This window comes from Camellia sinensis, chromosome 8, assembly GCF_055761805.1.
Source record: "Camellia sinensis isolate YWXY chromosome 8, ASM5576180v1, whole genome shotgun sequence".
NCBI lineage: Eukaryota > Viridiplantae > Streptophyta > Magnoliopsida > Ericales > Theaceae > Camellia > Camellia sinensis.
This window is the reverse complement of record NC_138968.1, coordinates 71,630,929-71,651,615: the sequence shown is the minus strand read 5'-3', so window position 1 is coordinate 71,651,615 and position 20,687 is coordinate 71,630,929. Positions and strand designations below refer to the sequence as shown.

General features: G+C 29.5%; 1 pseudogene across 1 annotated transcript; it reads left to right on the top strand.

Annotated features, from left to right (window-relative positions):
- Positions 1–10,340: 10,340 nt before the first annotated feature.
- On the top strand, positions 10,341–12,677 carry LOC145797831 (CMP-sialic acid transporter 2-like; annotated as a pseudogene). Its single transcript, XR_014339147.1, has 6 exons — positions 10,341–10,350; positions 11,238–11,320; positions 11,426–11,444; positions 11,537–11,644; positions 11,825–11,956; positions 12,042–12,677. The product of XR_014339147.1 is annotated as a CMP-sialic acid transporter 2-like (transcript).
- Positions 12,678–20,687: the final 8,010 nt, after the last annotated feature.

Genomic DNA, 20,687 nt, shown 5'->3' with positions numbered 1-20,687 from the left:
TTGGATAACCATATACCCAACCCTACATACCACCATACCATGTTTGAGTCCCGATTAAGTGTTTCTTTTCAACACATGGGCCAGATCAAATTTTAAATTATTACTTTTCACCCACTATAAATTAAGTGGAAACAAATTTAATTTATAATTGCAAAGAAACTAATTTAAAAGTCTTGTTTATCACATTATTTTTTTTATTTCTTTTACATATAGTGAGACCTCTATTTTTGGAGATCCCCACCATCCCTAAAGTGATGTAAACTTATCATGTGTTTATTTTTATTTATTTATTTATTTATTTATTTATTTCTTTCTTTGACCAATTACAGGTAAATAAGATTGTGTTTTTTGGAATCTCAATCATTACTGTTTTTTAAAAAAATAAAAAAAAATTTAAAAATTGACTTTGGCCGACTTTTTAAAATAGGCCAAAGTTTGCACCTGATTCGTTGTATTGTTTTTCTTTTTGTCTTTTTCCTCGTTTTCAACAAGAATTTGGGATCGGTCTCCCCACCAATGTTGATATGTATTCAAATTTTTGGCAGTACACATATTAATAGGTACATTAACACATAGTATAATATTATCACTTTAAAATTATAATTCCATCATTATACAAAGTATAAAAATTTCAAAATTTTTAAAATAATGTTATATTATCTGTTAATATATTAATTAATATATCAATTGATACATATATTATTATTTATTTGCCAGACACATTAATTGAAAATTAATATGTAGTTGTATGGTATAGATAAAAGGCCATTTATGATTAGACTTTCCTATCCTAGCTTGCCGAGTCATAAATACGAAGTGATGAGTAGTATTACATGTATTAATTAGTGTATCAATATTAGTTATGACATTATTATTGACTCTACTCATTATATAAATTACAAATATTAAAAATATCTTAAATTATGTCTCATTATCAATTGGTACACTAATTAGTATACTAATTTGGTACATATAACATTACTCTATTTCAAATTAATACTAGTTATTAATCAAAACAATATATCACTCCCTTAATTAAAATGTATATTCCAATATGAAATAAATAAGTTCCATAGGTAATTTATTTCTCTTTTCGAGCAATAGGTAATTTTTTTATCTGTTTTATTCATTAATCAAATGTGCCTGCAATGTATTATTTATATCAAAATTAATTTAGTTAGATGAGTTTTGGATGACTTACACTGATTATATAGTATGATATAATTACACGAACTTTCCTTTTAAAAATGTTTAAGAGATTCAAATTAATACAAATAATATTAAAAAATAAAGATGAATAAGAAAAAATATATGTCTAAGGAATTATAGATGAAAAAAAGGAATAAATGTTTCATGAATTAAAATCTTGAATGAGCCTAATATAATTATTTCAAAATTATAAAATTTATTATATTTTCTTTAAATTAGTACAATTTTGAATAAAATTTAAATTAGTACAATTTACCCATGAGTTTTTGATCAATTGCTAATGGGAACAGAATCTAATTAGGTAAATAATTGCTTGAAAAACTGTTACTTAATAAATTAAAAAACAACAATGTTATATTCACACAATTTATTTTCTTTATAATCCCCTAATAAGGTGGTAAGAGAATGTATGTAAGGAAAGTTTTCACAGAATATTTAAATGTAGGTGAACTTTTTAACTTTTACTTACCATTTTTCTTTAAAAAAATAAAGAAGGGAAAATTAGTGAAACATTTCTCTCAAACTTTGTGTAGTAGGAGAGATTCAAGATATATTTTTTTTATTAGCTAAGGTCTCTCAACATTTTCACAGATAAAATTTGTCTCAGAGAAATTTTGTCAAACTCAGAGAAATTTTGACCCGACTCAGAAAAATTTCAAATTTCTCTCGTATGATCATAAAAAAATTTCAAAATTTCTCTGTGAAATCAGAGAAATTTATCTGTGAAAATTAAAATTTCTCTTAATCAAGACAAAATTTCTTTGAATCGAATTTTCTCTATAAAATTATTAAAGGATCTTAATTATTATTAAAATCGTATACATATTTTATCTTATAAAATTTTAATATCAGACAAATTAAAAAAATTACCCACAAAAAAGTATTTTTAAAATTAGGAACTTTAGACTATACCATCACAGGTGTACTAAATGTTTTAATTTCTCGAGGTTATATAGTTTGCCAAGAAAAAGAAAATTGAGGTCTGGAAACATATGAAAAAGTTAAATTTTTAAGGAATAATTACAAAAAATAAAAATAAAAATCCTAGAGTTTGAACTTTTAACAAAATAAATTTTTAATTTAGTTAATTTAAATTTAAAATTTAAAATTTATTTTTAATCTAAACCATTAATCTATTTTTGTTAAGTAAAATTTATAAAAAAATATTTTAGTTATTAAACTCAATTTAGATATACATAAAATATTTAAAATATCCTTTTTTATTGTGTTTAATAATTGAAATACACATTTTTTTAATCAATTTTACTTAATAAAAATAGCCAAGTGGTTTAAATTGAAAACAAATAAAAAAATTTAGGATTTAAATTGACAAAATTAAAAATTTATTTTATTATAATAATAAAATCTTAGAGTTTTTTCCTCCAATTTTTAATTACAAATGTTAAAAAATTAAAGAAATTATTTTTAATCAAATAAAAATATCACATTAATTTTATTACTCATAAAATAAAAATTAATAATTATAAAATTATAAACATATTAATTTTTTTAATTTAAAAAAATTTTAAAAAATTATTAAAAAGTAAATTCCAAACCGGCCTTGAGTGAATGGGGTTAAAATTGATTGTAGGGGATACCACTAGCACCAAATGAAAGAGCCACGTGCAATGTAATCTTTTGTCTCAGTTTGTCGGCTACCCAAATCTCACTCTTCCGAATCAACACGTTTCCCCAAATCTCAGTTTGTCTGCTACAGTAAAGGAATGTCTCTATTGCCACTGTTGTTTGGTGTCGAGGCAGCAGTTTGGTTGCTTTTTTTGGTCCGGTTGTATTTTGTTTTCTTTTTTTTCCTTTTTATTTTGATCTGTTTCTCTTTAATCTTAGGTTTAGTATTTGTACATGATTATGTTTTCTTTACGATGTCAACTTAGTTGGAATTATTAAGATTAATTATGATACTCAGTGTTATTTCTTGCTTTGTTGGTATATTTTTACATGTATTTTGCCTTTCATCAATAAAATTTTTTTTGTTAATCAAAAAAAAAAAAAAAAACACGTTTCTTGACCTTTATCTTATTTTGTATTTGATTTTTTGCGCACATAAAAAATGAAACCAAACCCCAACCCACAGAACACGTAATATCAACTTTAAAATCTCTCTCTCAAGACAAAAGTAAATTATGATGGAACGAAATTTTGTGTTACAAAGTTTTTTTTGTTATTTTATCTCAAAATTTTATAGTGTTAAATTATGTATCTAGATTTTCATTTATCTAGATTCTCAAATGATTCAACGTCAATAAATATTTTAAAACAAAAAAATATAGATTTGAAGTGAGATTATCCATTGGTTTACCAGGGTGTTCTTGTTCCCGTTCTCTCTTGATTGTACCCATTTCAAGCTCTTCATATTCAAAATTGAATTGAATTGAACTAGATTTTAATTATTTAATCATTATGACAACTCACATGATATAACAATATGAATTATAGATTTTTAATAAGATTATGGTCTTACATCTTGAATCATAAGTTATTATATGATAGATCAATAGATGGAGTAGTTTTCAAATCTCCTACTTTGATCGACAAGTGGAGTTATAGTTATATTAGGAAACTGGTCTTCTCTCTACAATAATTATTCTGAATATTAACATTAGATTTACGTTCAATCAATTATAGATCATTTGAAGATTTCGCATAACTGATTTGGATATGTTATTTATTTTATATATTATGTTCTTATTTGTAAAAACCACGATAATTTATGATTTTAGATTATAAAAATTCCATAAAATTATTCACAAGTTGATGAGGAAGATCCCCACCTGTGGTGGTCTTTCTGATCAATTTCACACACAAAATGCAAACTAAAAGACACGTTAATCGATGAAGATGTACGCTGCTAGATCACACTACAACCACATATGTCTCATCAATTTAGCCACAAAAATGAGTGAAGGAAAACGAATCAATATGGCTTGAGGGAGGGGGGGGGTGTGGGGTCTCAATCACCTCACAATGAGTGAAATACAAAACGAATCAATATGGCTTTTTGAGGAATAGTAGTCATCAAGTCTCTAGTGGGTCGTGAAATGTGAACCATACTTACATTATACGGTAAATTACACTCCCTTTATTCTCAGAAATATCGCTCCCTCCCTTGTTTTAGAAAATTGTGTAACAATTTAGCCCAAACTGTTGGGGTTGGTTTGTCATTGACTTTTTTTAGTCAATTTTTTTTATTGAAATTTTTTTTAGTGTGATTTTTTTAATCTCGTTTAGTTTTTATTTTGAGACTTTTTAAACTTTTGTAAGAAAAAAAGTATAATGATTATGAGAAAAAAGTAATATTTTATCTTATTAATTTATATAACCTATTTTATTTTTTTTATAATTATTTAACTCTAAAATGTTAGCCAAACCATCGCATAGTCAACCATTTATCTGTTGGAGGGTAAAACATGACATCAGAACAAATAATATTTCAATGCCAACTTTGCCCTTATGTGCATCTCTTTTTTATTTTTCTTTTTTTTTTTTCTCTCATTACTCTCTAATAAACATGTCTATAAAACTGAAAAGTGACTGGTAAAATTCGGACTTCAAGCAGTGACGGTAATTAATGAGATTAGATATTTTGTCCGGGGTGGTCACGGTTAATTAATCCTTAATCAAAACTTGTTCAATTTATTCTTACTAAATATATATACACATATTATGTAAGGAGATTTAAGTATAAATTTTAATAAGTGAATTTATTATTTAATAAGGTCTATGATAATTAATGATATTTTTTGTCAAACACTATTAAAAAATATCACTAGTTGTTAATTGTCAGCGACAATTAAAAATTATTATAAAAAATGTTATTAATTATAAGTTTTAGCGACATTTTAAAAAAATCATCATAAAAAAGTCACTAATTTTCAAGTTTCAAGGACAGTTTAAAAAAATCGTCATAGAAAAACCTCACTAATTATAAGTTTTAGCAACAACTTATAAAAATGTGACAAAAATAGTTACTAATTGTCAATTTTTAGCCATTTTTAACGACATGTAAAAAATGTCACAAAAAATTATTTTAGCAACGATTTTTCTACGACTTATTTTCAACAGGATTTTATGAGAATTAAGTCCGACTATTAGGATGTACCGGTAGTTTACCCTATTATATATGGGAACTTTCGGTACACACCCCTTATAAAATGCACATCATATGCATCATTGTTATTCATTTATTTTTGTGATAAACTTTACTTATTTTTTGATAGAATTAAGACAATTTGTACTTCAAAAATAAGGTTATACATTTTGTGATCATGTTACACATTTTCGTGTTAATGTTACACATTTATTTGAATCACAAAATGTGTAATATCAACAACAAAATATATATATATATATATATATGTAACTTCATTTTTATTTACAAATTGTCATAATTCTACCAAAAAAAAAAAAATACATAATATATGTCACAAAAATACATAATATGATACATATAATATATACCCTTAAAAAGTGTATGTCATAGAATTTTTCGTGTGTGTGTGTGTGTGGGGGGGGGGGGGGGGGGGGGGTATATATGTCATGTTCTTATTCATGGTTTTGTTGCCTTAGTGTAACGAGATCAGCTTGTGGGTTTCACTTAAAGTAATGCTGTAGAACCAACATTATATATTTAAGTAAATACTAATTAAACAAAACAAAAATGTGAAAAATGGTGGGAGAGATTGGTCTCTGCTCTGGAAAGAATGATGACTGGATGAAAGTGTATTATAATAAGGGTAGTACACTAATTGCACAATTGAAACAAACAAATTTTTCTGAAGGGGGAGATAGTGTGATTTTAGATAGGGTAAATTATACTCGCACATTGAGATTTTTATTTAATATAGGTTCTTTCTTTATATTAATTTTTTTTTTTTTTAGTTTTGTAATCTCATTACAAATTATTCCATAGATTATTGATGTCATACCTTAAAATTTTTTAAATTTTCTAGATAGGATAAAATTTTGGAAAAATTACCAGTAAAGCCTATGTGGTAGAAAGTTAAACCATTTAGTTCTACAAATTTTCTTATGCACCATTTACTCCCACTATCTACATCAGCAACATCAACAACATCATCAAAACATTAGCTACATTAGCAACATTAACTGCACCAATCGACAATATCAAACATTAACAAAACATCATAATCTTTAGCACTGGGATGGAACCCAAATCCAAAAGTGACCCTTTTCAATTTCGCACCCCTCTCATCCCACCATTTGTAACCCGGAATTCGACGAAACTGTTTAGTTGCAGGGTTACGGAGAAACAAGGGTTTCCCAAATTGAGATACACTGATACAAACTAGACCATTACGGATACCCACAATGTCTGGATCAGATTCCTGGGTCAAAAATGGGAAATCGAGATCGATGGGTGTATGAGATCTTGTGGCGGCGATAATGGCGGGTTTTGGGAGAGTGGCGGTGGCGGTGGTTCCATCGTCTCTGGTTTTCTAAGAAAAGAATTTGAAGGAGTTCAGAATTTAGAACACCAAGACATCCGAAGTTGAAATCGATCCATAAGAATATTTTTGAGTTTACAAATTAAGAACTTATCTATTCCACAACTACCAGAAAAAACAAAAGAAGTGGGTTGTTGTGAGTTGATGTTGTGATGTTTGATGATGATGTCATCGTCTCTGGTTTTCTAAGAAGAGAATTTGAAGGAGTTCAGAATTTAGAACACCAAGACATCTGAAGTTGAAATCATTTTTCATTTAATACGTCTAGGGTTTTTTCTGATTTGGGTTTTTTTTTTATTTATAAAAAATATATATGAATTGTATAGATGACTTTTGATGATGATGTTTTGACGATGGTGATGAAGCTTGATGATGGCGATCATGTGTGTTGTTTTGATGATGATGACGTTTGATGTTGTTTTGATGGTGTTGTTGTGATGTTTGATGTTGTGATGTTGTGTTGTTAATGATGTGATTACGTTTGATGATGATGATGTTGTTTTGATGATGATGTTTGTGATGTTTGATGCTGTTTTGATAATGATGTTTGATGTTGATGATGATGATGTTGTGATGTTTGATGTTGTTTTGATGATGATGTTTGATGTTGTTTTGATAATGATGTTGTGATGTTTGATGTTATTTTGATGATGATAATGTTGTTTTGACGATGATGATGTTTGATGTTTAATGGTCATTAACATTGGGATGGGACCTAACAGTTCATAAGAAAATTCATAGGACCAAATGGGTTACAAGATACAAATTTGGGATTTATTGGTGCATCCCCCTAAAATTTTCTAAAAACAAGTTTTTGTGACGATTTCTAAACCGTTACAAAAGGTTTCGTGTCTTAGACCCCTTTTTCTTGTAGTGGTAATTCTTTTCAAATTTTGAGTGGTGTCAAGTAGGGGTGCAATTTGGGCGAGCTCAACCCAAACAACCTGAACCTAACTCGAATTATACATATATAGATATATATATAAATTATTAGCCATTACATAATATTAAAGTAATTTAGATTATTAAAGCATATTGAATATATTATATATATATATATATATAAATAACATAAAATCTTACTCTTTTTTCTTTTTCTTTTTTTTTTCCCACTCTTAAATTATAAAAACTACTATAGCAGCGTCTCTCTTACATTATATAAATTATTTTCTTTGATGGTATTAATGATTTTTTATAATAAAAAAAATGTAAATGGAGTCAAATCTCAATAATTTAATAATGTAGCTACAAAAAAAAAAAAAAAAAAACTAAAATTTATTTACAATATTCGGGCAATTCGGATTTAACTCGGGTCGGGATTAGGCAGGCTACCTTGGGTTACAATTCGGGCATGGGCAGGTCTAGGTAAATCTCAACATAACTTGGACTAGACTTATATAACCTTCCAATCCGACCAAACCCACCCGAATTGCACCTTAGTAACAGCACAAAGCATTTTGTGGCTGCGTCCATGTCATCAGCCACTACAGGAAATCAAGAATTTAACGACGTTTAATTAACGACGTTTTATTAAACGTCACGTTTTCCAATTTTTAACGGCGTTTTTTAACCGCCGCATATTTTTCCAACCAAAACGGCACCGTTTTATAAATTGAAGGCGTTTAAAAATGCCTCCAAATGCGGTAAACACACGCGCCCCTTTTTTTGAAACCCTTATTTTTTAATCTGAGCCCTCTCTCTTATACGCACGCATCTCTCTTATCTTATACGCAGACATCTCTCTCTGTCTCTCACAGCGACGAAGAAGACAGAGGAGATAACTCTATGAAGAAACTTCGTCTCTCGAAAGATCAATCGGCTGTTCTTGAAGACAGCTTCAAAGAACACAAGCTCCATCGGCTATTCAGAGCGATTTCGAAGCGATTTCGAAGATTCAGATCGATATCAATCGGCTGTTCAGAGCGATTTTGAAGATCCAGATCGATTTCGAGATTCAGAGCGATTTCGAAGCTCCGTCACCACCGTCATCTGTATCGGTGACGTAGTGAGCTCCACCATTTCTCTCTCTCTCTCTCTCTCTAGATCTCATACTGATTGTACCTTTATAAGGGTTTCTGGTTCTGAGTTGGTTCAAAAGTATATTGGTGAGGGCTCTCGAATGGTTAGAGAACTTTTTGTGATGGCCAAGTTTGTCCGACTTCATCGATAACATTGTTATTGCCAAAAAAATTATAATATCTTGTATATCAGGTTAATAAATCTTTTTAGTCTATAGAAGTGTTATATAGTTCCTCTTACATGTTTTATGTGTGATTTATTTTTGTTTATGTTACACAGGGAGCATGCTCCATCAATCATCTTTATGGATGAAATCGCCAGCATTGGATCTGCTTGAATGGAATCTGAATCTAGTAATGGTGATAGTGAAGTGCAGGGGACGATGCTGGAACTTCTCAATCAATTGGATGGATTTGAGCATCTAACAAAATCAAAGTACTGATTTCATTCTCTTAAACTAGCAACATGAGGGTGCTACTGCTCTAGGTCTTCCAGTTGCAACGAGTGCATATGTGTATACATTGATCTTTGTAAGTAATTTGAGGCATTTTCTTTTAGTTAAACTTGATGTCCTCTTATTTGACATTATTGTAGAACTTATAGCTATGCATTCTGTTTGGTCTGAAATTAGTCATTTGTACATTATGGTTTTTTCATCTCATAGACTTGTTTCTAGACTTGATGGGACTTAAGGCTTGGTTTGGTTTGGTTTGGTTTGTTTTGTTTTTTTTTATAGACTTGTTTCTATAATGGTTCAAAAAGAAAGGAAAAAGGAAAAAAATAAAAGAAAAGTGACTTGTTTCTATAAGGTTGAGGCTAACTTTAGGAGTTCAATGTGCAGGTGACTGTTCCGTCTTTGGCCTCAGTCTACAATGAGTATGCTTTGAAGAGCCAATATGACACAAGCATATATCTTTAGGTGATTCAAATTGAGTATGGTTAGCTTGTATCCCTTGTCAATGAAATATTGGATATTTTTTTGTTTGCATTACTGAAAGACACTTAAAGGGAAATCACCAAATTTTTTATTTATCATGTCAGCAATTATAGTTCACACCTCTTTATTTTATTCTTCATTTGAGTACTTTCAGTGATGGTCTTGATAAGGTCGTCTACTTATTACCTCTCTAGTCCATGCTATAAGCAGGTGTGTTATGCACTGGGTAGAACCTTCGTTAAAAAGAGTAATTGTTGTGGCATAAAGTTGAATACCTATTTGGTCTAAAAGAAAAGTAAGCAGGAAGAAGGTTTGTTTATTGGAATTTATGTTCTTGAGAATATTTGGAAAAATTGTAGCTGTAGGATATTGGGTTTTTGTTTTTAAGTGGTGCATTTTATTGGAGTTTGTCTCCCAATAGTTCATTTGTTTGACATAAAGAGAAACTAGAATTGTGTATGTAGGATTCAGGCTCAGTGTCCAGAAAATGATGCATGACTATTTTGGGGTCAAGCTGCCTTGTATTGAATCTGAATCACTCATTACCAATAGTACTTGAAACTCCATTATATATCTGTTCAACTGTACTTTACTAGTGATGCAAGTTTTTAGCGTTGTATAATTTATAAATAACTTCACTTTTGTAATATTTCACTTTTATAAATAATTTCCTGGGCATTCTTGTGACTGCCATGGTCAAAGGTATGGAGATGAAGCTTCATTGTACAGCCTAGTCGATTAATATTAGAGAAAAATGTTTTCAAGTTATACTGACATCAATTGTTGGAGATGGCAACTTTATTTTTCAGTTTATGCTATAATTTGCCACAAACTTGATTTCATACAGTTCATCTCCTATTCCTCTAAGTGAATTAAGTGCATGTTTGAGGTAGTTTTCTCTTTTACTCAGTCCAGTACTGCCATGACTGGTCTCAAATTGTGTTAGTTTTTTAGTAGGATACCTTGGCTATTAGTTCTGCTGACTTGCTGACCCCCTATGAAGCATGGGTACTTCGACAAATATGTCGTACCTGTACTAAATATTTACCGACGTATGATACTTAGCATGATAATTTTGCATATGTACCGGGTACACAAAACATAATCCAATTTTTTTCTTCTCTGATGTACCTAGTATATACCCAAACTGCATCGTACCTCAATCAAAACAATGTTTTCTTCTACTAAAGAGATAAAATTCCTTTCACTAGATTTCTTTTTAATTTTTAATTTTATGCTTGGCATGATTTTAAAATTAAGCTTTGGTTTGTAATTTATACCTTTACTTTTGGCATTAAATGTTAATTGTAGGTTGAATCTAAGCAAGTTAAACCATTTAATCAAATTTTGTATTACTCTAAATCAAAAATAAATATTTGTTATAAACATACCAAGCTGTACCCGTACCCGTATCCTACTTTTTTTTTTAAATTTTACCATATCGACATATCCGTAATGTACCATTTCTCATACCCGTGATTCATAGACCCCTAATGCTTTTAGCAGTTCCTTAGGTGGAAAGATTAACCAAAACTGCCTTTTGGCTTTGCTTTTTTCTATTTTCTTTCATTTTCTACTTTGTTAAACAGGTAAAGTGATTGGGTCATATTTGAGAAATTGCACAAATTTTAGTGGCTTTACACGAATGGAGCCTTCAGCACATATTGTTAATGTATTTTTCCAGTGTCACACTAAAATTTCATGAAATAGTTAATGCCTTGTTGTGTTGAAGGCTCCATTCTTTTTAATGGCTATAACCTTTCTATTGGATGTGTAGCTTCAGGATAATTCAATTTGTATAGGACACTCGAGGATGATTAGTGCTCTTGGTTCATGGGATCTACATTTTTGAGTTGTGGCTCTAATTTTGTAATGTTGAATATTTCAGGTCCTAGTAGCTTTGACATCTTTGAAGGCCATTCAAAAGCTACCATGCTTCTAATATTTAACAATGCAGCACAAGGAATCCTATCATCATTTTTCTTCAAATATGCAGGTTTGATTACTTTCCTTAGTAGTTTGAGGTCTTCTTTCTATGCATCAACCTTCAGATGTTGTTCTGCTCATTTGAGACTTTAAGAATTATATTTGTTATTGTTCAATATGCACCATTACACGAGTTATTGCATGGGGAATTTTCTTAGTTGCAATCTGACATTTTGTTTGATGTGACCAGATACAATCTTGAAGAAGTATTCATCAACTGCTGCCACAATATTCACAGGCATAGCATCTGCTGCATTATTTGGCCACTCTGACTATAAACTTTATGTTAGGAATTACAGTTGTTTTCATCTCAATGCACCAGGTACTACAAGAAAGAGAAATATATTTTAATGATTACCATGTTATTTTCAGGCTTACCTTGTGTTTCATTTTCCCCCCCTTTGCAGTTCTTTTCTCCTCTTTCAAAGGTCAAAGATGAACAGCAAAATGGTGTGGTGGAACTAAAGGATGTTCAGGATAACCACAGGTATTTGCTTCTTGTTTTGTCTGTTATAATTCAGAATGCCTTCGTTTCAAGGACGTGTTTGGAGATGTATGTGGAATTAGGAGATTAATTGTCTGTATGAACTGAAAGTGTACTAAAAATTATTATTCTTGGTGTTACCCACTTGAAAATACACAAAAAGAGATCTAATAAACTGTTAATTTTAAAATGGGAACAGTCTAATAATGGAATGAAATATTGTAATGTGTACATATATATATTGAGTGATATATTGAGATTTAAGAGTTGCAACATTTTGCCTGTGGATATCGATGATAAATTCCATCATGTATTGATGGATATATCGCAAACACTAATACTATAGATACAGAAGCAACATCCGAACATGTATAAAATGGTTTGTATATATAGATGTGATCCCCCTCAACTTTAAAAACCTAACCTTAAATCCCCTCTACTCCTGTTTAAAGTGAATACACAGATGGCCTCAACAAGAAATGATTCTCACTCAAATTTAATGCCTTTGTTCTTATCTTTTATCTCACCCTCCCATTTTCTCCCTCGCTGTACCTGGACTATGGATTTTGTGGTGTGCCTTTCACCTGATTCAATAAGGCCTCTTGAATCAGATGAGTAGTTCATGGATAACGTCTATATAAGTAGTTCCCCATGCTCATTTTTGTGGTAAATTAAGAATTTTAGAGGGACATATTTACTCAGCAATTATGCTGGTATGACTTTGATGTTGAAGTGCAAAATCCTCAAGAGCTGTGTTCTTCAAATAGCAGAGGGGCTGCGGAGTGGGACCGGTAAGGTGTAGTGGGGGTTAACCTGAGACAGTGAACTCGACTGTGGCATTGGCATCCTTCCCTTGTGATTATCCTTGTCGAGAGCGAGTTCAAGCATTACCTTCTCAAACAAATCATGGTTTTTATTGAATTTAGGTAGAGTAATAACAGTCTTACAAATTTGCAGAGCACCATCAAATATCACTAAAACAAAAAAGGTCTATGGTGACAAAAACGCGTGACGAAAAAATAGTTCGTCTCCAAATATACATGTTTTAGTGATGAAAATAAGATTTCGCCTCCAATTGTACTATTTTTAGAGACAAAAACCAAATTTTGTCACCAAATGCTTAAAATCAAATAAAACAATAGGTGACGAAAATTTTATTCGTCTCTAAATTTTATTTTTCGTCACAAAACAATTTCCCGCCCTTGGAAAATTTGGTGGAAGATTTGGCGCCATTTTGGAGATGAAATTTGTCGTCACCATTGTAAAAAAATTTAGAGAGGAAATAATTTCGTCTCCAAATGTATTATTTTTAGAGAGAAAAACCAAATTTCGTCACCAAATGCTTAAAATCAATAAAAAAATACAAGAAATCTAGGCTATTGTGACAAAATTTGGTGACGAATTTTTTTTTTGTCTTAAAATTTAAGCCAAAGATGGCGAAATATTAATTTTGTCGTTTGTTTTAATTTTTCTCAAAAGTATAGGAGACGAAAACAAAATTTCGTGTGCAAAAATGAGGCGCCAATTTCATTTGCATTGGCGCAAATTATTTTAGCTCATTGGAGACGAATATTTTTGTCACCAAATATTTTTTTTTTTGTGACGAGCGTAATTCGTCGCCAATAAATTCCATACCTATTAAACGATGTCGTTGCATATTTCCATTTATTAGGCGACAAATATATTTTTGTCTGGGAAGGATAAGTTATGGAAGACGAAAATATTTCGTCACCAATAAATACTCCATCATGCAGACAATATCATTTCATCTTTCTATTAAATAGGTGACAAATATATTTTTGTTTCAGAAGAATAAGTTGTGGGAGACGAAAATATTTCGTCACTAATAAATTCTAATTGATTGCGTGACGAATATATTTTTCATCTCATAAAGTTAAGTTGTGGAAGACAAAAATATTTCATCACCAATAATAAATTCTTTGTTCTGGTATTGAAGGATACAAAAATATTTTATCATTAGTCATTTCTCTTTATTAAAATGTCATGGTTTTGTGTTTCGAAGCATTGAAACGGTGACCCCAAGAGATACACTCTGACGCTTATCACTCATTTTCATGTACACGGACCTTGAAGTCGTGACCCAAGAAGACACTTTCAACAAACCCTCATTTCTCTCTCGCACTTGAGTCTACTCCACTCTCACAAGTATTGAAGTCGTGACTCAAGAAGACACTTTATAAACCATTTCTTCTATTTCGCGTAAAAGCCCCTCTCTTCTGTCTCACACTTAAGCCCTTCGTGCATGCCAGCATTGAAGCTATTATCCAATAAGGCACCCTATGTACGCAAGCACTTTTTCTCATTGTCTGAACCAACTCTACCATTTCCGTCTAGAACACCTATTTCAGAAAAATCAAAGGTCAAAACCTTTCTCCACAAAAAAAAAAAAAAAAAGATAATTAATGTAGCTATTTTTTTGTGAGAAAAAATACAGAGAAACAAATAATAAAAAATTTGTAATTTTCAAAATTAATAGAAAACATTATCTTGTTTAGTATGGAGTTTTCAATAATTAATTTTTAAAATTTGGTGATAAAATTTATTTTCGTTTTAGAATGTAACCCAAACATGACCAAATATTACTTTTGTCGTTTCTTTTAATTCTTCTCAAAACTGTAGGAGACGAAAAAATAAATTCATCAGAAAAAAAAGAGGCTCCAATTTTTTTTCTTGTTGGCGCCAATTATTTTAGCTCATTGGAGACGAACATTTTTGTCACAAATTTTAAAGTTTTTTGCGACAAAAGGAATTCGTCACCAATAAATTCGAAACTTATTAGACGATGTCGTTTCATTTTCTTATTTATTTGGTGACAAATATATTTTTTGGCTGGGAAGGATAAGTTATGGGAGACAAAAATATTTCGTCACCAATAAACTCTTCATGCTCATTTTATCTTTCTGTTAATTAGGCGACAAATATATTTTTGTCTCGGAAGGATATGTTTTGGGAGACGAAAATATTTCGTCGTTAATAAATTCTCCATGTGTCGTGTTGCATTTTGAGTGATTGTGCGACGAATATATTTTCGTCTCATAAGGTTAAGTTGAAGGAGACGAAAATATTTCATCACCAATAAATTCTCCATCCCCACACAACGTTGTTTTTGTATTTTTGTTGATTAGGCAACGAACATATGAGTTTGAGACGAAAATATTTTATCCCTAATTATTTCTCTTTATTAAAATGTCGTCAGAAACTAAGAGATCACTCTCACCTTAATCACTTACTTTCACACACACACAAATACTAAAGTCGTGACCCGAAAAGACACCCTCTACAAACCCTCGTTTCTATCTCGCACTTGAGTCTCCTCTCTCACAAGTATTGAAGCTGTGACTCAAGAAAATAATCTCTATAAACCATCTCTTCTATTTCTCACTAAAGCTCCTCTATTCTCGTCGTTTGTGCATACAAACATTATTATCCAAGAAGACATTTTGTGCAAAGCTATTATTCTTTCTCATAGTAAACCCCTCACCACAATATGAAAATAATAATAATAATAATTAAACAAGGAAACAAAATACAAGAAATCTAGGCTATTGTGACAAAATTTGGTGCGAAATTTTTTTTGTCTTAAAATTTAACCCAAAGATGATAAAATATTAATTTTGTCGTTTGTTTTATTTTTTCTCAAACGTATAGGAGACGAAAAAAAATTTCATCTGCAAAATTTAGGCGCCAATTTTATTTGCTTTGGCGCGAATTATTTTAGCTCATTGGAGACGAACATTTTTGTCACAAAATATATATATTTTTTGTGACGAACGTAATTCGTCACCAATAAATTCCCTATCTATTAAACGATGTCGTTGCATATTTCCATTTATTAGGCGACAAATATATTTTTGTCTAGGAATGAGAAGTTATGGAAGATGAATATGTTTCGTCACCAATAAACACTCCATCATGCAAACGATGCCGTTTCATCTTTCTATTAAATGAGCGACAAATATATTTTTGTCTTGGAAGAATAAGTTGTGGGAGATGAAAATATTTAGTCACTAATAAATTCTGATTGATTGCACAATGAATATATTTTTCGTCTCATAAGGTTATGTTGTGGAAGACAAAAATATTTCATCACCAATAATAAATTCTCTGTTCTTGTATTTAAGAAGACAAAAACATTTTTTCACTAATTATTTCTCTTTATTAATATGCTATGGTTTTGTGTTTCGGAGCACTAAAACCGTGACCCCAAGAGACACACTCTGACCCTTATCACTCATTTTCATGTGCACGGACACTCAAGTCGTGACCCAAGAAGACACTTCCTACAAACCCTCATTTCTCTCTCGCACTTGAGCCTACTCCTCTCTCACAAGTATTGAAGTCGTGAAGCAAGAAGACACTCTGTAAACCATTTCTTCTATTTTCGCACTAAAGCCCCTCTTATACGTCTCACACTTAAGCCCTTCATGTATACCAGTATTGAAGCTATTATACAAGAAGGCACCCTATGCAAAACTAACTATTCTTGCTCACAGTGAAGGCGCCTCTTGCATAAGCACTTTTTCTTATTGGCTGAACCAACTCTACCCTTTCCGTCTAGAACACCCATTTTAGAAAAATCGTAGGTCAAAACCCCTCTCCACAAAAAAAAAAAATAAAAAAAATAATTAATGTAGCTATTTTTTTTTTATGAGAAAAAAAAAAACAGAGGAAAAATTAATAATAATTTTTTAATTTTCAAATTAATAGAAAACATTACCTTGTTTAGTATGGAGTTTACAATAATTAATTTTTAATTTTTAATCTATATGTTTTTAGTGAACATTTTTTAATATTATAATTTTTTGTTCTTTTTTTTTTTAACTTTTTAAATCCCTTTAATTTAGATGAGAGCAAATTGCAGCAGTTGTCCCGGTTCTTTAGTCCTTGTGCCATATAAATGGTATGTGCCATATCTATATCTATCTATCTATCTATCTATCTATCTATCTATCTATATCTATATCTATCTATCTATCGATCTATATCTATTTATTTATCTATATATATATATATATATACTATATATTAAGCAAAAGGGGGTTTTTAACCCCAAGGCCTGTGGGAGTTTCAATCTCCTAATCCTAATTTTCTAATTTTTTGATTTAAAAAAAAAATCTCAACATTTATTGACTTCTCCCAACCCAACCTCAGCATTTATTGACTTCTCCCAACCCACAATCCCTTTTGACTTCTCTCATAATTATTGCAACACCCTTTTCAATTTCTCCCATATACTATGGTTACACACAAAAATAAAAAGATAAGAATTTAGCTATAGATCTCAAAAAGATATAACATCTAAATTTGAATTATGATTTAATAATATAATTATGTATTTTTTTTATGTATATCTATCAAAATTTTAAATCACTTAATAGGACAAATTAATCAATTTTCCAAAATTATTGATTTTTAATTTACAAAATAGATTAAAAAAAACTATTGACTAATTTATTTATTTAATAACAAAAATATTTCATAATCTCTCCCTCCTATTCTCTCTCACAAATTTTCAAAAAAAAATATTAAAACTTGCCTTCATTTTCTCTTCCCAAAAAAATCAGATAATATTTTCTTTTAAAGTTGTAGATATCTACCTATATTTTATATATTACATTATAACATAACCAAAAAAACTAAAAAACTAAAAAAAAAATCTTTAAAGTTTATCTAAATAATAAAACTTACATGTCTATCACATATCTAACTCACATCATAACTTACCTAAATAATAATAATTAAAAACAAATGAAAATCACAGATAAATTAAATTTAAAAAAAAAAGATACCCACAACTCCATCTTAAATAAATTGAAAAAAAAATACCCGAATAGAAACCACACAAAAAAAAAGAAAAAGAAAAAAAAAGATATATCTATCTATCTATCTATCTATACTATATATTAAGCAAAATGGGGTTTTTAATCCCAAGCCTTGTGGGAGCTCCAATCTCCCAATCTAAATTTCTTGATTTTTTGATTTAAAAAAAATAAAAATCTTAGCATTTATTAACATCTCCCAACACCCAAGTTTTACCCTCATAATAACACTTTAATGCATTAAGAACAAGCATAAAAAAAACTTCTTTAAAATTCAACACATATGAATTCCTTGAAAAGTTCCAACACATATGATTATTATCCCTCATAATAACACTTTAAAGTATTAAGAACAAACATAAAAAATTTCTTGAAAAGTTCAACACATATAATTATTATCAAAATATTAAACTTTAATATAATATAATAAAAAAAGACATTTAATTCCTTGAAAAGTCCAACACATATGATTGTTATCAAAATATTAAACTTTAATATAATATAAAAAAGGAAAAAAAGAAGACATTTAAAAAAAAACATTTAAAAATCACAATTCACATATATAGATAATTATAAACACAATAAAATATGAGGACATTCATGTCTACACTTTTTTTTTATAAGATCTCATCCAAAATATCTAAAACAGACATAAATTTTTATTAAATCTATCTATCTATCTATCTATCTATATATTAAGGAAAATGGGGTTTCTAACCCCAAGCCCTCCCTGTGGGAGCTCCAATATCCCAATCTAAATTTCCTGATTTATTTATTTAAAAAAAAAAGCTCAGCATTTTTTGACTTCTCCTATATCTACTCCTACGCCCTTTTCAACTTCTCTCATACACTATGGCTAGTGACGAGATTGTTAAATTATTTTTATAAAAAAATCCTTAAAAAAATAATTTGTATATTAAAAAAATATCTAAGAAATTAGTTATCAACATAAGAAATGACTTACCAAGGCTATGTATGGTTTGATTTTTCGAAATTTTTTTAAAAAATTAAAAATTAATTTGGTTAAGAAATAAAAAAATAAAAAAATTATTTTCATTTTGTTTAAAAAATAATTTTTTTATTTCTTATTTCTTTACCAAATTAATTTTTAATTTAAAAAAAATCTAAAAATCAAACCATACATAGCCTAAGAATCTTTTGATAAGTCATTTTTTACGTTGGTAACTTATTTAATTATTTGTTAATTTTACGATATTTTTACCATTTGAGACCTGTTTGGTAACCATTTTGTTTTCAGTTTTCAATTTATATTTACAAAAATTTTAAAAACTGTCATAAAAGCTTGTTTGATAATTTTTTTAGTTTATAAATGATTGTCTTAGTTTGTAACCTTGAGAAAAAAAAACGTAAATTCAAAAAATGAGTTTTCGTTGCTTTTTAAACAAAAATTTACAAATTTTTCTAACAAAATTATTTTTTCAATTAATTTTTTTCCAATTAATATTTTTTTTATGATTTTTTTTTCCAATTAATAATAAAAGTTTCTACGACGTGTATATGGCGTGCCGTTAATACATCAATTACACACGACGCACATACGATAGAGAGGGAAGGGTTTCAATCTCTGTAAGACCGAATCGATCTCTCTTGTGTATCTGAAATCAGAGTTATCCATCTCTTCTTCATGGTGTTCTTCCTGTAAGGAGTCCTTGAAAGCAACGATTGAGAGTGTATTTCATTGACTGGTAAGTTGGTTGTCTTCATCTTCATCTTCATCTTTGGTTTTGGTTTTTCCCCCCCTCATATTTGTGTAGATTCATAGACTGCTTCTTCCTCTCCTTACCTTATTTTGTATGAAAATTATTTAATTTTGATTTTTTCAGATATTCCCCAAATTTGTAATAAGGGATTTCGAATATGAGTTCCATTGTTTCGAATCTAATTCAAAACCATGAAGCAGATAAAAAAAAATTCGACTTGAAAGTTCTCTCTCTCTCTCTCCACCATTTCACAAAGAAACAGAGTAAGTAGTGTTTTCTTCGTATTCTTTGCGAAGCTCTGAATCGCAAGACCACAAAATCGAACGAAGACAGGTCTTCATTGGTCGTCGAATCTGCTGGGCAAAACCCTAGATCTGAGTTGATCTGTTTTCGATCGGCCTCAGCATTCTGAATATTGGATCCATTGGATCGGAGACCATGCCAGTGGCTGCTTCCGCACTACTACAAAAATAGTTAAAGATCACACTTTGACAAAAAAAAATATCTCACTTTTATTGAAAGTGTGATAAAAAAAATTAGATTGATATTTTAATCACACTTAATTTGATTGAGTGTGATAATATTTATTTTTTATGCCACTTTTCAATTAAGTGTGATTATATATATGTTTTTTTAATCACACCTTTTAATTAAAGTGTGATTATATATGCACTATTACTTTTTAATCACACTTTTTAAATAAGTGTGATTATATATATATATATATATATATATATATATATTAATCACACATTCTAATTAAAGTGTGATTATTTATATATTTTTTAATCACACCTTCTAATTAAAGTGTGATTATATATACACTACTATCTTTTAATCACACTTTTTAAATGAGTGTGATTATATATCTATTTTTTAATCACATATTCTAATTAAAGTGTGATTATTTATATATATTTTTAATCACACCTTCTAATTAAAGTGTGATTATATATACACTATTACTTTTTAATCACACTTTTTAAATAAGTGTGATTATATATATAT